The sequence below is a fragment of the Phyllostomus discolor genome, chromosome 4 (genome assembly GCF_004126475.2).
Source record: "Phyllostomus discolor isolate MPI-MPIP mPhyDis1 chromosome 4, mPhyDis1.pri.v3, whole genome shotgun sequence".
Taxonomy (NCBI): Eukaryota; Metazoa; Chordata; class Mammalia; order Chiroptera; family Phyllostomidae; genus Phyllostomus; species Phyllostomus discolor.
The window spans coordinates 75422512-75439056 of NC_040906.2; the positions used below are offsets into that span (position 1 = coordinate 75422512).

Below are 16545 nucleotides of genomic sequence, written 5' to 3' on the forward strand. Positions count from 1 at the left end.
TATTAAGCTACTTATTTAAAATATATCTGCTCTTTTAACATGCACATCTATCCTGATAGAAAACCAAAGGATAAGAATGCATAATGAAGAAGGAAAATCCTATGATTGGTTAACTTGATTTTTGTGCTCCTCCTTTTTAATTGCTAAAATAATATGCCAACAAAAGATATTTTACTAAATGTTCTTTAGGAAAAAAATTACTTTCCAAATATTCACACCTACTCTAAAGATGTAAAGTTACCAGATTACTTAACACTAATAGTCTTTGCTTTACCCTTGATGTTCAGGTATTTTTAAAAACCCAAAGTTAGCCTGGTAAAGTCCCATTTTATTTTTATTGCTCTTACTTTATAATAACAGCCAATCTTGGAGCACAAAGGTCACATAGAACAAAATGAGTCACCACCCAAATTATGAGAATGCTAATATGAATAATTATTGTACATAAATTAGACAATACTATTTCAAATATAGCCCATCCCCTCAATTTCTGCAATGTTTACTACAAAATTGAACAATTTTGGTTAATCTGCTTGTAAAAATTGGTTTTGTTTTTCCTCCAATATTTTGTACTAATAGGAATTTCCCTTTAAAACATAGCTGGTTCTACCTCATCAACCTCAGACTTTCATTTTAGAGTGAATCTTCTAATTATAAACCACCCAGTGACTGTCTAGACAAAAATGGCATTCTGGCTAACAGTCACCACAAAACAATATGGATGCCTGGGTTTATACCAATGTACATCCCTTTCTAAAAAGGGGGGAACATGTAGTAGTTAGTTATGGCATCATTGCACAAAGTAAAATATTTGACACAGTCTTACTATTTCAGTATGCAGAGACAAATGTAGGTGCTAACTATTCAGAAAGGAATGTATCATCTGTTAAAGATGGTCAGATAGTTTTATGAGAATTAATTTTCAGACACAATCAGATGTTGAAAAGTTCTGATGATAGGCGACACCAATTGGCACTTTCTCAAACATTCTGCTAAAAGAAAAGAAGGAAGTTTGATAACATCAAGATCAGTTTCCCTTTTATAAAGTTTTCTTAAATCATAAATTCTTTTCTATAGGAATAAAAGCAGCATGATCCCACTTGAAAGTGGGACAAATACATACCAAATAGAACCAAAAAGGATTTTGGTGAGTCCATTTCATGAGGTTCTTCTACTGGACTGCAGGGATGTTATGTGGATTTGTTTGGGAATTATTGAAAAAGCAACAGGAAAAATAATGTACTTTTTCTGGTATTTGGTCTGTGAATTAAGGAAAAGGTGATGTGTTAAAATATTAAAAAAATGTTATTAACTGTATTCTACTCATGGGAGAAACAAACTATAGCTAGCTTATATTTGTTTATTTCCCCTTTGTTTAACAAAAAGATTTGCAGCAGCAATAAGATTTGTAAGTAAGGGCATAGGTACTGACAAAAGAGTCTCTGCAGTGCTTGGGAATCCATGAAAGGGGGATTTTCCATGCCTTTCTTTTTGTTGGTATGTAGTTCTAGAACAGTAATTTTTTAAATGGTGTAAAGCAAAAACTGGCCTTTGGCTGTCAGAGAGAATGCTTCAAGGGTAGATCAGCAAGGAGTATAGATCAGTGCCTTCTGCAAGCTATATGGCCATTATGAAAGTTCTTCTTCCATCATTCATTCCCTCCACCAGCACGATCCGATTCATCCTTCCTGTGGGTGCTGGACCCAGGTGGGTAAGAACAGCACACAAAGCATAGAGTGGAGGGAATCTCTGTTTTCAGGATTGCACACATTTGTGCAGAAATGAATTAGAAATATAAGTGACTAATGCCACAGAAATTTCATCAATGCACTTAAGGAGTGAATTTTAAGCAGCAAATACAAATAAGTAATCAATTCACTTCTGCCTGGGAACACCATCCGTCTGAGAGATGAGAGGATGGACTGTTAATGATGTATATGACTAGAATAAAGAAAAAAAAGGATCTAGGCATGGCAAGGACAAAGAAATTTTTCTTAGGCATAGCAGGTTACAGATTTCACTGAGTAATGTAAAGGATGATTTAAAAGCACAGCCAAAACTGAACTACACAAAGAACATTTGTTCCTAACATACAATATGCTATTTTTGATTTTTATGTATCCATTTGTAATTAAATAATCTATTTAGTAAATTATGTACCATTCATTTTATTATTCCTTCACTGCTATTATAAGGTCCACAGTTAAAGAACTGTTTCTGCAATTGTGAAAGAGGGATATCTAAATTGGGTAGTATTCTGAAGGATAGGCTACACACCCTAGTGTAGTTAGCATCACTAGACCACTCAGCCTTTTAACTGTTAAAGGTTTACTTTTAGTTCATAAGAAATCTCTTGAGGGTATAATTACTCTCCAAATCAGCTCCCAAGGATGTGAGGATGCTTCCTTCTTACTGTTACACCATGTAGAAAATGAGGTTTCCAGGGCTATAGGGGCAGGAAGAAAAAGTGCTCCTAAGAACCTTGATTGGAAGTGACTAACTTCATTTCTTCTCACACCTACTTGTTAGTACTAGTTACATAGCCCCAACCTAACCATACAAGAGGAAAATGTAAGAGGACCACATAATGTTTTATAAATACCATTGATCCTGCCACATCTAATTATTAAAAGCAAGATCTGTGCTAAGAATGGGCTAGACAAGGTAAGTACTATTTCTTCTAGAAGTCTTTCTCAAACATTAGTGATTATAGAACCATGGGGGAGCTTGTTGAAAGGACAGATTCCCAGGCCCATGTGTCAAGTTCAGCTTAGCAGGGTTGAGGTAGAAGTAGTGCCCTAATCAGGCTTATTGTACTGCAGTATTGATATGTATATTACATGGGGAACATGGGAAGAAGATTTTACACTTAATGTAAAAGTTGTCTTTAGGGGACTGGAATGTAAATAAAACGAAATGAGTAAGTGAAAATTCAAGAACAAATCATATGAAAAAGTCAGTGTCTTTTCAAGTTACTGCTTCTATTCCACAAGGGAGTTCATTCTGTCCTATAGTTCTGGGAAATTGGACAAACGTCCCAACAGCCCCTGGTAGGTTGGGACACTGTACCTTAGGAATGCAGTACTGCTGAAACCTCTCTATGGAGAATCATGTTAAATCAGGGCTTTTGTCAGACTACTTACTTTCTCCTCAAGTTTCTTCTTGTGCCTATTGGTCTTGTACTTGACTTGGAGCAATAAAGGAAAACATCATGTTTGCTTCTCCTTTGAGCTCTAAAATAGGGTCTTTCCATTATTTCTCTTCCTCTCAGATTGTTACTGAGTCTTCATGTTTATCAGCTGTTATTCTTTGGAGAGAACATTAGAAGGGAAAAAAACCAGATGATAACATGGCTAATTTTAAGTGTAGGCATGCACAAAAATGTCTTAAAAATCAGGTTGTGGTATGCATTCTTATTTTACATTTGTCCCTGTTAACATCTCAATAAACAGGTGCCTATGCTTTGCCAGGCTGCCACTGTTGTTTATGCAGTCTATGTGCTTCAAAATCTGATGGATGATACTCAAGCAGCTTGATGCTTCACTTTCTGAAATCAGAGCCTTGAAGTTTTAATGAGACTTCCTTAAAGTACAGTACAATTGGTTTGTTAGAATAGGGGCATCTCTCTCAAAGATACCATAAAAGTATCACATTCATATGTTAATTTTAGTTCAACAAATAGGAAAAATTATTATGAGCAATAGCTCTCAGCTTTTGGATAGTTCTTTCCATATTCAAAGTGCTTGACAAACATTAATTAAATCACTGGCGGTCAAATTAGACAAATATGTTCTCTGTATGTGCATAGCTATACCTTCCATACACATAGCTTTCTAAATCACATCACTGCAGATCAAATATTTTCTGCTATCTGAACTTGGTAGGCTGACACTGATTGCAAGCAACAGATAATTACTGGAAGGGCTAATCACGAGGAGAGATTATGTAAGCTTTCTTTGTTTTTAAACAAAAACACGAATTTATCCTTGATAAAAGCTACAAGATGAACCACAGTATAACATGTTTCTGTCTCTAGGTTAGAAGGTAACAATGATAAAGCAATTTCTGTCATATTACAGGGTTGGAACAGCTAAACCCTAACTTAAAGAGATCATTTTATCTACAGAGAGTACATTTTATGCTTCCTGGCCTACTGATGTTTTTGGCCTCTTTAGCACCCAAAACAAGTAGGCTGGCTCTTCAGGCTAAATACAGTATTGATTTCAGGAATCCTGAATTGATTGCTAGGAATCCTTGGTCACTACTCACTTGAGAAGCATTTGGGCCAGGAAATTAAACATAGTAAATTTCATGATTATTTTTAGAATAATTTACACTTCTTTTTCCTCCACTGAATTTAATGAAGCTTTCCAAACTATCCCAAGAGATTATTAACTTCTCCCAATGGTCCCCAAATGAAGTCAATTTCAAATAAAAAAGAGTGCTAATAGCATTCCAGTTTTCAGTAACACCTAACAAATTAAAACACTTTGCCCACCTACATCAGATGATTGGGAGAAGACATGCACATGCATGTGTGGACACAACTTAGCCAGAGTTAGGCTTGCTTTCTTTGAGCTGTGCAAGCTGCACAGTTACAAATGGGGAGCAGGGAGGGATTCGAGTTTCTCACTGCCAAACTAGTCTAGTCTGTTTCCAGGTAAAGGAAAGTACTTGTTAATTGTCTTGCAATCTGTTGAACAAAAGAACATGTAGTTCAACCAAGTTGTCTTTTTGGAAAGACTTTGCAAAAGTACCATTTGGAGTCATAGTTCTTCATGTGGATCTCTGAGACATATTTGTTTCCCTTTTATAGAAATGCTAATCTGTATGCCTGTAAATCTAAAATTTGAGAAGTTCCTCTTCCTTACTAATGCTAGAATTCAGTAAGATCGTATGATATGCTCAGAGTAATACACACAGACCACATGGCTCAGCCCTGACAGGTGACAGTAATAGAATGAGAAGTAATATAGTACTTACTACCTTAGCATTTCTACTGTTAGACTCTTGTCATATTCCAGGGCTGGAATGAACTTCTGATTGCATTTAGAGCAGGGAGTCATTGACATGACTGATTTTTGGCCCAGAACAACATATAGGTCTTTATGGTATAAGTTTGTTTTCCCTTCTGTATGAAGACACACATTTAGACCTGACTGGGAATGTTTAAAGGGCTTTAAGAATTTAATAGTACCCCAAATATAAATGGCCTTCAAAGGTAAATAAAATGTACATACGCTTTGTACATTTTTAGTTGTACTGATACAAAGTCCACTGCCTCCATTTCCATCCTACCTTATGGAAATTCTTGTCTTGGAGGACATACATGACATTTTCTTATGAACTATACTAGCTTTTACTTACTGCTTATTCTACTTGACCTTTTTGCTGCATTTGATACTGTGGACTCTCCCCAACCAATACCACCTACCACCCCTCATAAATGCCCAATACTTGATCTCCTTGACATTTTTGTCTTCCTTGCTAGCCTTTCCACTAACTTGTCTAGCTCACATCATCTCCTGCCCAGATGATCACACAGGCCCAGATCCCAACCTCTCCCTCCTCTAATCTAGAACGTTGGAGACTACTCTTTCAGATATCCATACCTTTAACCTGACCTTAAAATCCCTTCTTATTTACAAGGACTTACCTCTCTTATTTCTTATCCTTTGCTCTCCTTCTTGTTCTTTACACTCCAGGAGGACTTGTCTTTTTCAGTCTCTGACACACTAAGTTTGACCTCTCCTTAGGGCTCTGTACTAGTTTACTCTCTGCCAGAACCCCTCTTCTCCAGATCTCATGAATGGGTGTTTCTTTCATTCAAGTCATTGTTTAAACGTTCCTCAGAAAGGTATAACTTACTCACCAGATAATCACTTTGAAACCCTCACATTTTGTTTTCTTCAGAGCAATTACTACTATTTGACAGTTGTATATCTATTTGCTCCTGTCTCTCCCAAATGGAACGTATGTGCTGTGAAGAACAGGAGCTTCTTATTTTACTGCTTCACCTCCAGAACCTAGAACAGTGATTAAAGATTAATCTAAAACACTATAGGTTATATTATTTCCATTCCATTCAACCCTATTCCTCATTACATCTGTATAATCAAACTTTACAGGTTGTTTTATGGAATTTATTTTTTCTGGTGTCAGGTACATTCACCATTTTTCTCCAACTGGATTATAAACTTCTCGAAGGCAGAGGTCCTTTTCACACTTTTCCAGCCCTTCAGGCCTAGGAGAGTGCTAAAGAGCATTTGGTATTATTTAACAAACACTTACTGGTTTATTTCCAACTGTAACATTATATACTGCACACAGAACACTTTTACGTCAGTGGGGCTGTAAAGGAAATAAAAATAGGTCGACCATGAAACATCAGCACAAAGGCCCATGACAGAGTGAGGGCTTTCTTTCTTACCTTCTAATTCAATTTAAGTAGCAAAGTACAGTTTTCTGGAATGAGGATATGAGGAATAGGAGGGTATACCGTGGGGAAATTTCTTGCTTCCTTCTCTAGCAATTGATAGGCTGTACATTTTGAGTGCTGATCATCTTCCAAGGCTAAGGTACTCAGGTCTATGGATACTTTTACTGAATTTTGCTACAATCCTAAAGTCATCCTGGACTTTCTACTCTTCTTTGATCCCTATATATACTCACTGAAGTCATCTTTTTCCTTACTGGCATTTGTATCTAACATTTCTTTTAAATTTTGACTTACTACTTCAGAACTGAACCATGTGATGTTCTCCTGTCTTGTCTTCATCCCCTTTCACCTGCAAATGCAACTGGAATGATCTGTTAAGTTGAAATGTTTCAGGATAAAATGCAAGCCCTGTGTCAATGGTTATACCTTTTCGCTTTAAGTTTAGTTTTCTATTGTTTCTAAAATAAATGTTTTACCCTGGCCTGGTGGCTTAGTTGGTTGGAGCATCATCCCATATACCAAATGACTGCAAGTTTGATTTACAGTCAGGGCACATACCTAGGTTGAGGCGGGTTCAATCTTCAGTCAGGGTGTGTACAGGAGGCAACCAATGGATGTTTCTCTCTCTCTCCCTTCCTCCCTCTCTAAACTCAATAAAAATATATCCTTGGGTGACAATTAAAAAAAATAAAATAAACCTCATTTTAATTCATATGCTCTATTTCCCATTCTTAGCTTACTTATCTTCTTCTGAGTACCTTTGTTCAAGCAATTTCCTTTAACTTTTTCCTATTAACCAATCCAAATTCAACATTTTTTGGGGGGTCTATTTAAGAAGTCTTCCCTTAATTTACATGGATAATGTCCAGTTTAAGATTTGGATTTTAGCATTGATTCCTTGGTTATTAATGGTGAATTATTTATCATCTTGTTACATATTTTCCTCCCCAGTAAGATTCCTGACAATAGGGACTTCGTAATTCTCAAAATCATACACAGTTCTTGGCACCTCCTAGGATAAAGGTGTTGGATTGGGACATGGCTCCAGAGGCCTGGCCAAAATTGCCTGGATTATGAAGATGAACCCTGACCAGGTTAGATGGAACTTGTGCAACATGAATCCTTGAAACCAGTGGGACAAAATGGCCTCTGACAGTGAAACCTTCCTAGTTAATGCCAAGTTCAATTTCATAAGTCACTCAGTCCATGTAGGCAAAACTGCAAAGTCAAAGACCTCTGATGTTGAATAACTGTATGTAGCTGGTAAGTATAAGCCAGATGTTGGCAGGTATGTGAGATGAGATCTGAGCTTCAATCCTGGCTCTGTTTCCAATTAGTCTGGGTAATATTGAGCAAGCAATTTACCCTCTCTTGGCATTAGTTCTTCATCTGTAAAATGAAAAGATTAGACCCAGTTGATATTAAGGACTAGATAATTCAATTATAAAATTACATGATCCTGATTCCATATCAATGAAATGGGTGCCATAGCCTTCGAGTTTTTCATATACTTGTTCTGTGGGTAAGATTCACTAGTTTTGTGGGTATTTAGAAACCCTTTCTTTCAGCTTTTGGTATTTACACTTTTTCCCAATTTGTATTAAAGTGGATGGACAGATGGTTTATTAGGTTTTCAAATGCTTGTAATGCTGTTGTTCAGTTTACAATGGTTTTAAACCTTGAAGGTCCACACAAAGCCTGGATTTTGTTTAGAGTGGAAGATAGTTTTAACTCTTCAATTTAAGGATAATAATGTCTACTCACATAATTTAAAGCAACTTGTGAATGTAACTCTAAAGGCCTAACCGATTTTCTTCATTTGGGTATGTTAACTCATGTCCACACCTCCATACCACAGCCGAACTCTTCCAAGTTGAAGTTTTAAAAATTTACTTACCAGACTTCCAGTTACAACACATTTGCATGTTTGCCTTCTCCAGACTCATTAATCCACAACCTCATTCCAAATACAAACTCCTCTAATTCAGAATCACAGAAGAGACAAATTCCTCATTTTGTATATAAGAAAACAAGAGACCTAAAAGATCCTGGTGCTCTTTCTACTGACTGAACTTTGTAAATAAGAGCTAAAGTGAGATTATGTTGCAGGGGGAAAAAACATCCAAAATTTATGAAATCTAAGCCCCGATAGACACATCCATTCCTTAAAATTTAAGTGTCAATTAAGAGAAAGCAATATGAAACTATATAAGTCAAAGATGGTCACCATTGCTATGGCTTTGCTTTGTCATTTTTAATTACTTAGTGTGACTCCTCATCCAGATGGGACCGCGAACATGTAATTCTCAAACACCCGAACTGGATCTTAAATGTGTTTGTAGTCAGAACGAAAGGACACGCAAAATGTAGGTAAAGGAAGAAATGAGCCTGTTAAGGGGATTCCAAGAGGGGGCCACAGGGAGGCAAGTTAGGACGCGTAGGCGAAGCAGGCGAAGAGGAGATGCGAGCTCCACAGCAGGTATAGGTTGGGGGGAAGGAGCCGGGGACATGAAGGCACCCTGAAGCTCCAGCAGGCCAGGGAGAGGAACCGGGATGCGGAGAGAAGGAACCGACAAGAAAACTGCAAGAGGAAGCCGAGGCTGACCTAGTGTGCAGGGAAAAACTTCCAGAAGGAAAGAGAAGGCGCCAATACGAGTTTACAACAGGCCTGGGGGGTTGGGGAACGTACAGGAGCTGAAGGGGCAGACGGGGGCGGGGTGCTGACAAGAGAAGGGCAACGGCGTGCGGGGAGGGGGAGGCGAAGCTGGACCTTCAGCGTGGGCAGGTGAGGAGAGGAGCGCTGGCCTTGAACCAAAAAGGCGCACCTCGCGCGGGCGGAGCGAAGGCTGAGTCAGGGGCAAACCGCCCGCGCGTCCGGCCAAGCAGGGGGCGGTGCTTGGGTACGTGGGCGGATCTAGGGGCGGGGTCTGCGCCTGACGTGCCCCGAGGCCTCTGCGGCCGCGGGCCGGGAGGGGCGACGGCAGCGGCCGCGGGGGAGGGGCACGGCGTCAGTGCGTCGCCGGCCGGGCTGTGCCGGTGGCCAGCAGGGTGAGTCGAGGAGGAGGTGGAGGAGGAGGAGGAGGTGGAGGAGGAGGAGGTGAGTGGGCTCCGGGCTGGGGAGCCGCGCAAGCCGGCTGGGGAGGCGGGGAGTGCGGCCCCTCCCCTCTCCGGCGCCCGCCTCGCGGGGCCGCGCGGCGCGGTGTTCCCAGAGGGACTGAGGACTTGGTAGTGGCTTGGGGAGCCCCTGGGTAGGCGGGGCGGGGCTGAGGGCCGCGCAGGCGGCGCGCTTCCCGGGAGCACGCGCTGCGCTTCCCGTGCCGCCGTCGCTTCCGCGCTCGGAGCTCGGCACACGGTGCAGACGTCCTGCAAGCTGGCCATTTTCTGATTTCGTTTTCTTGGGTTAAGCGTGGCGTCCCGAGGTCCACGCACCTTCGCTCGTGCACCAACGGCAGGGGAGGGTGGGGCGCGTCACCTTAGCGCGGGGGAGAAGGGAAGCCGGTTCCCGGGTTTGCCTGAGTAGGCGGAGGGGCCTTCTCGCCAACCACGACCGGGGCCAAAGGTCCTTCGCGACGCGATCCCCCAGGTCTTCCTGAAGGGGCCTTTGCTCTTCGCCCCATTATCGCCCTTCCTTTTCTCACCTCACTAGCTCCTTCCTTCCCCTTGTCAGCAGAGACTGAAGACCTCGCTTTGCCCTCCCAGAACCCCAACTTTGAGGAACCAGCATGTACTTACTTTGATCAGGATGCAGTCTGTTCGGCTGGGAAGGCTCTCAAAATTTGTCATGCAAATCCAGCCATGAACCCAAATCGTATCTTCATTTAACTTTTAGTCCAGAGGGCTTTTTTTTTTTTTTTTAAATCAACAAAATACAACTTCTAGAGTCTTCTGAGAACTGTACTGCATTAGATTACCTTTGAGATAATTCTAAATTAGTGCCTTGAGGAGGTTCAAAGAGGAGGCTTGACACTTTTTCCTCCACCTGTATCATAGTTTGAAATGGAAAACATGAGTTGGTGATTTTCCACACGAGGTGGGTTTCAGAATGCAGCCTCCGTGTGCCCTGGCCTTGTCTTGGTTATTTGGTGTTACTTCTTAAGTGGATTTTAAAGCGCAACATAGCGGGCAGGTAAAGGAGCTGGTGAAAAGAAGTCCAGTATAACTCAGTAGAGCCATTTTATTGGATTCTATTAACCTGTTTAACCTTAAGCTAAAGCCTGGCAGGAGTTTCTTGTAGGAACCCACATACCAAGTGCAGTATTGAATTTTAATGAGTGCCTTCCAGGTCTGAAGTAGAATACATTTTCCTCAGCTCCCACTCCCTGTTGTTTCATATTTGCCTTCGTGTTTTATATTTAAGGAAACAGTTTTAGAATTGAAGGTTGGAAGAATACCTTTTGATTCATAAAACTTATTTGCCAAACTTGAAAACTGAATTGGTAAAATCTGAACCATGGTAGAGAAATAAGGCAGGAAACTGAATTGTATTGCCTTACCAATTTTTGGATGGCTTCTTTACTCCCGTTTTGACGTTTTAATCTTATGGACCAGAGAAGTACAAAATTTTCTGTTTGTAAGGAACTTTGGCAGTTTAATCCAACCCCATTATTTTACAGAGAGAATTAATCAGAGAAACTTTCGTGAAGAGCTTTAACAGAAGCTGAATAGAACTAGTAGACTTAATTAACTAGATACTTAAGTAGATAATTCACACCTCCCCAATGGATATTCTTGTACAAAAATTTGTTTTGATTATGGTATCTTATAAAAAGCCAAGTAATTACTAAATTTTCATTTTTTCCCATTTTGAGTAATTGCTTTAATTTGTAATTTGGGCCCATTAGAAGCAAATGATACAAATTAATTATAGTTAAGAAATGTTTACATTCTATCAATTCAAATAGTACTTTCCAGTTAGTTTGAATTTGGTAATTATTTTTATTTCAAGAATGTTTACTCATATTCTTGATTCTGATAATTTGTGCCAGTCCTAGGAGATGGGCATTTCAAGAGTGTTGTGGTATCCATACTCTTGATGTTAATTAGGAATAAAGGTCCCGTATACATGTGGTAATCAAATTCCAGCAGCCCCAGCATTGTCACTTAGTGGTCCTCAAATGCAGAAGTTCTGATGCCCTTGCTTGGGTGGGGTGAATTCTTTGCCTCTCCCATACCACAGTGTTTAGTGTAGGCATCTAATAAATACTTTTTGGCTTGTGTGCAGTTTCCCTGGTGGTGGCTTCATGAAAGATGGACCTTGTCTCAACTGTTCATGCCTTGTTTCAAGTGTAGTGGGTATTCTGTAAATGCTTGTGGTCTTGAGTTTAATCAAGCTTAAGACTGTAGCAGAGTGGCCTGGAAGTTGTGGATCATTAGATTGTAAACCTGAAATATTTCATATTTGTTTTTGTGGTGAATCATATACTCTGTTAGGCTAAATTCTAGTACTGAAAGATGGCAGGTATCAAATATATTAGAAAAATGGGGGAGGATTTACCATTGAGAATTTTGGTTTTTTAACATGTATTATGTACTGTGAAATTCTGAAAGGACACCGTTACTTAAATCTTTTGATAGAGTACCTCAGTCAAGCTAAAATACTATTTTCCACTGGAAGCAAAGTTTGACACCATGAATCGAATGACCCTAATTGTTACTCTAGGGCCATTTCAATTAAAGCCTTGGTTTCACTTTATGGGGACATATATTTCAGCATATAGACCTTTGTAATAAACATGACTTTGGGAGTTCAGGCTACCTTGGTCAGCTGTCCTGAAATGGTACTTCACAGTTTTAGGCTGTGTTCGATATGTTGTGCTTCATGTTGGTGATACTCTTTAAAAACAAAACAGAACAAAACAGTAAACCCTCTGTATTTTCTTTTTCTTTAAGCCTTATCTTTACCTTCTTTAATAGAACAGAATAGCATGTTTTGTTTATTTTAAAAAATTAAAGAGAATTGTCTAGTATTTCTTTTGGAAAGTACCACCACTCCCCTCTTTGAATAGCCTTAGCAGATAATGTTTGGGTAAATGCAGGGCCTATTCCATAGAGCAATTCCTATTTGAATATGTAGTCATATAAGTAATATCCTTCACAGGAACATCATCTTTGGACTACATGCATTTTCCTTTCTATGGACACTATTGAAAACAATTGTACAGTAGAGTAGGATGGTGTTTAATTTATAGGGAGCAGATAATTATGCATCTGTAAATGCTGGTTCATGTATCAGTCCTAGTCTACGTGGCCTACCCACTCTCAGTGTTGTCCCTTCCACCCAGTTCTTAAATTGATTTATAAGACTGAACATTTATTAAGACTCCCATCCTCTTCAGAAGGTGGGATCTGAAATTGTTCTGGTGCCCTGAACGTTTATTGCTCACAGAGAGGTACGGTGTCTCACTGTATCCTTGGCATGTACTCTTAAGATTCTCATTTTTAAAAGCACTGTATTCATTAGGAGTTTTGACCTATAGGTAATAAACATCTTAGTGAAGTGTGTGTGAAGCATCTAGAATATATCAACATAGGTTTAAATGGAATTAGGACATAGAATCAATTAGTAAGAAATAGTAAGAATATTTAGTCCTTTACTCCCACATGTGAAGGTCACACTTAATTCATTTAAACAGATGACACCTTTATTTTTAATACTTATTTTTAAAAGTAACCAGAGAAGCAATTCCACAGCCTTTCTTTAGTAACTGTTAAGTAGTCCATAGAGTTTATGTTTCTTGTGTGGTTACTTTTGTATTCCACATCCCTTGTGGACCTGGAACTTTGTTGGAAGCCTAATGAAGAACTCTAACAGCTTGGCCATCTTCCTCTGCCTGCCATCCCTTCTCCCCTCAGGGAGCAGGGGCCAGTTCTTGTCCAGACTGGATATTGGTGTATTACTTCAGTTAGGGTAAAACTTGTAGAGCCATGATACAGCAACACTGCCTACTGGACTTGCACTCACTTAGATTGATTCCTTTGATACTGAGGATAGGCCAGCTGAGAGCTGGGTTCTTGGCAGTTATCATTTGAGTCCTTTTAAAGGGTCAGTTTTTCATTTGCATCAGGTACTTTAGAATACCTTGGGTTTATCCAGTCATTCCTTTGACCCATTTCCTGACTACCTTGCTGTTGGGTTCTCTGTCTTAGCTGAGTCACTTAATGGGTGATTTTCATCCATTTTCAGTGGCAACTAATTATTTTCAAGTGTTTGTTTTTCTACCCATGTTTTCTCTTAGTTTTAAACTTTCATTTGACTAAAATACCTGTTATATTCTCCCATAACACATTTGTTCATTATCTGTGTTTTCATCTAGATTGTGTATACCCTGAGTGTTGGGACCAAATCTGTGCTGTTGGTGGCAGTGTCCTCAGTACTCAGCACATAGCAGGTGATAAATAAATATTGATTTGATATAAATTCATCCTAATAGTAAATCTGTTATCATTATATGGGAAACCAACTTCATATAGAAATTTAGAATTCATACAAGAAGTTTAGATATTTTATCATTAGTACTAGAGAGTCTTTGTATTTTAAATTATAAGCATATCCTTATAAAATAGCTTTATCAGTCATGGCAGGGAATTTATTTAAGAAGAAAAGTTATGTAATTTTCACCATGCAGTGTTAGGGGTTCCACATGTCAATTTTCTTGGTTTGATTGATATGTATATATTATTTTATATTTCTTACACATAGAAGTTTTATGGCACTACAAAGAAGTGAGTTTAATGGCCCTATTTTTGTTCATTAGTACTTCTATACTAAAGAGTAATTCTCATTAAAAGCCTGTAAATGCTTGCTCATAAAAAGGAGAGACCTCTTTGATTTTGTTCTGCATACAATCCCAGTTATTGTATTTAGGCAAGTCATCAAACTCTTTTAGTAGTCTAAATCTTTAATTTGGTTTCAGAACAGTAGTCATGTATCGAATACCCAAATTACCATGTCTTTAACAAGTAATGCTAACACTCTGTATTAAAAAAGTAATGACCATAACTTTTCTTGTAGAATTTATTGAGCTAATTTTTTAAAGAGGACTTTTGAATTAAATTTCCCATCAAGGCCAGAAATCTCATACTTTTAATGATAGTGCAGGATGTGTGTATGTGTAGAGGAGGGGGTGTTAATTTTTGTAGGGGTATTTTTAAGTGGACAGTTTACTAATTATGTTGAGGTAAACACTTTACAACTCTGAAAGGAAAACTTCAATTATCTGAATGAAATGAAGTACATGAAATTAATTCAGATAAGTGGAATCCGTAGTGTAAATGATGCATGTCAAGGGACATGACCTCAATCATGATTTTTTTTCTGTATATTTGTCAGCTGTTTTTACATTACAAGATTGTGTTGGGGTTTGTTTTTTGTTTTTTGGTTTTTTTTTTTTTTTTTTGGTCATGCTAGGAATCATTGATGGAAGGAAGTAAAGTTTACTCAATAGTTTTTTTTTCCTTTGCCACAGAGGGAATCCAGAATGTTGTACTCTATGACAAGTGTAATTGCTCATTTCTTGCTTGTTCTGCCTGCCCTTTTAGGTGGTATACCACAGCCTTCCATTTTGTCACCTTCCTGTCAAATGTCAAATGTGTGGGGGAACTCCTTGAGAATACTTTGTGTTTTTTTGAAATTAAAGCCATACTCCTTTGTCCAATCTCAAGATGTTTGTACTTCCAAAAAGTTGACTTACAACAAGTTACAAGGGTGAATTGAGATGTATAAATTTTTTTTTAAAGATTTTATTTATTTATTTTTAGAGAGGGAAGGGAGGGAGGGAGAGAGAGAGAGAGAGAGGAAGAGGAAGAGAGGAAGAAAGAAACATCAATGTGTGGTTGCTGGGGGTTATGGCCTGCAACCCAGGAATGTACCCTGGCTGGGAATCGAACCTGGGACACTTTGGTTCCCAGCCCGCGCTCAATCCACTGAGCTACGCCAGCCAGGGTTAGAGCTGTATAAATTTTGATTCTTTCCTTGACTCACTTAGGGTTTAATATTAGGTAGTGTCTTGCATTGTAGGCCCTTAAAATAGAAACAAATATTGGGACTTAACCCCTGACCTTTACAGATCTTAACTTGAAATGAAAATTTTATTGATTGATTAGAGTTTAGGCAAGTTTCAGGAAAGTGATTTCTGCTGCCCTTTACTAAGATTTGCAGCATTCGTGGACTCCTGGCATCTGAAGGCTATTGTTTAATTTGCAGATAGCCCTGTAGCTGTGATGGCAAATTCCTTAGCTTTTTTGTTTTGTTTTTAAAGGAAGGAAAGCTTATCTCAGTCCCAGATATGTGTGCTGACACCTCTTTAAGCGAACTTTACTTTTTTCCGCATTACCTATAGATGCTTTTCACGAAGCACCTGAGAACATGGCTCCTTATTTGCAGCATGCACCAGCTTTCTTTTAACCTTTTGGTCTTTGAGATAAAAGATGATTCATATCTTGATTGCCTTAGGTTGAGTGGATATGTTATCAGCAAGCTCTGTATCCAGACCTCCTGAGCAATTTCTAGGTCATTGCCTCAGACCCTCTTAAATTTATGCAGGCTGTGTAATTTAAGAGTTCAGGCTTTAGGGTCAGTCCAAACTGATTTTGACTCTGTGCTATTTATCAATAGCTTGTATTTGGGAGAAGTTAGTTAATCCTCTGGGTTTCAGTTTTCTCATCTGTAATTGGGATAATATTACTGAGTATTGAATGTTTTTAAAAGATTAATTAATCTTAGTTGCATTGATTTGTTGTCATATACAGATAAGTATTTAATAATGTGAATGAAGGAGCTGTTTACCTAGATCGCATTTTATAAGGAGGTTGATTTTCCATTTGATGACAGAAGTAGTGAAATTAGTAAAAAATCTTTCCAAATAGGGATATTGCTCAATTGATTTTAAAACTATGTAAGACTCTTGCAATTGTCAGTATATTCATATGCATAGGATATTCTTACTGATGGTGTAGTATAGAGAGACAGAATATGTAGTGTTCTTGTTGGAGTAAGACTTAGTTTTATGTGTAGATGATCCAACATTTGGGTGACATTGTGCAGGTTACTTTTAGGTTCAAATTTTCATCTGGTAAAGGGGTAGTAAAAGTGCTGTATAAGGAATAAT

General features: G+C 38.7%; 1 protein-coding gene across 4 annotated transcripts in view; it reads left to right on the plus strand.

Moving 5' to 3' along the window:
- Positions 1–1104: 1104 nt before the first annotated feature.
- GTDC1 (glycosyltransferase like domain containing 1) overlaps positions 1105–16545 on the plus strand; it is a 388750-nt gene continuing 373309 nt past the window's right edge. The window contains exon 1 of one of the 4 annotated variants that reach the window (XM_036023527.1): positions 1105–1147. The gene's annotated coding sequence lies outside the window, so the exon portion shown is untranslated. Of the gene's footprint in view, positions 1148–8745; positions 8806–9686; positions 13828–16545 lie in introns of those variants that run through there. The other 3 variants (XM_036023526.1, XM_036023525.1, XM_036023524.1) reach the window with 3 other exon arrangements.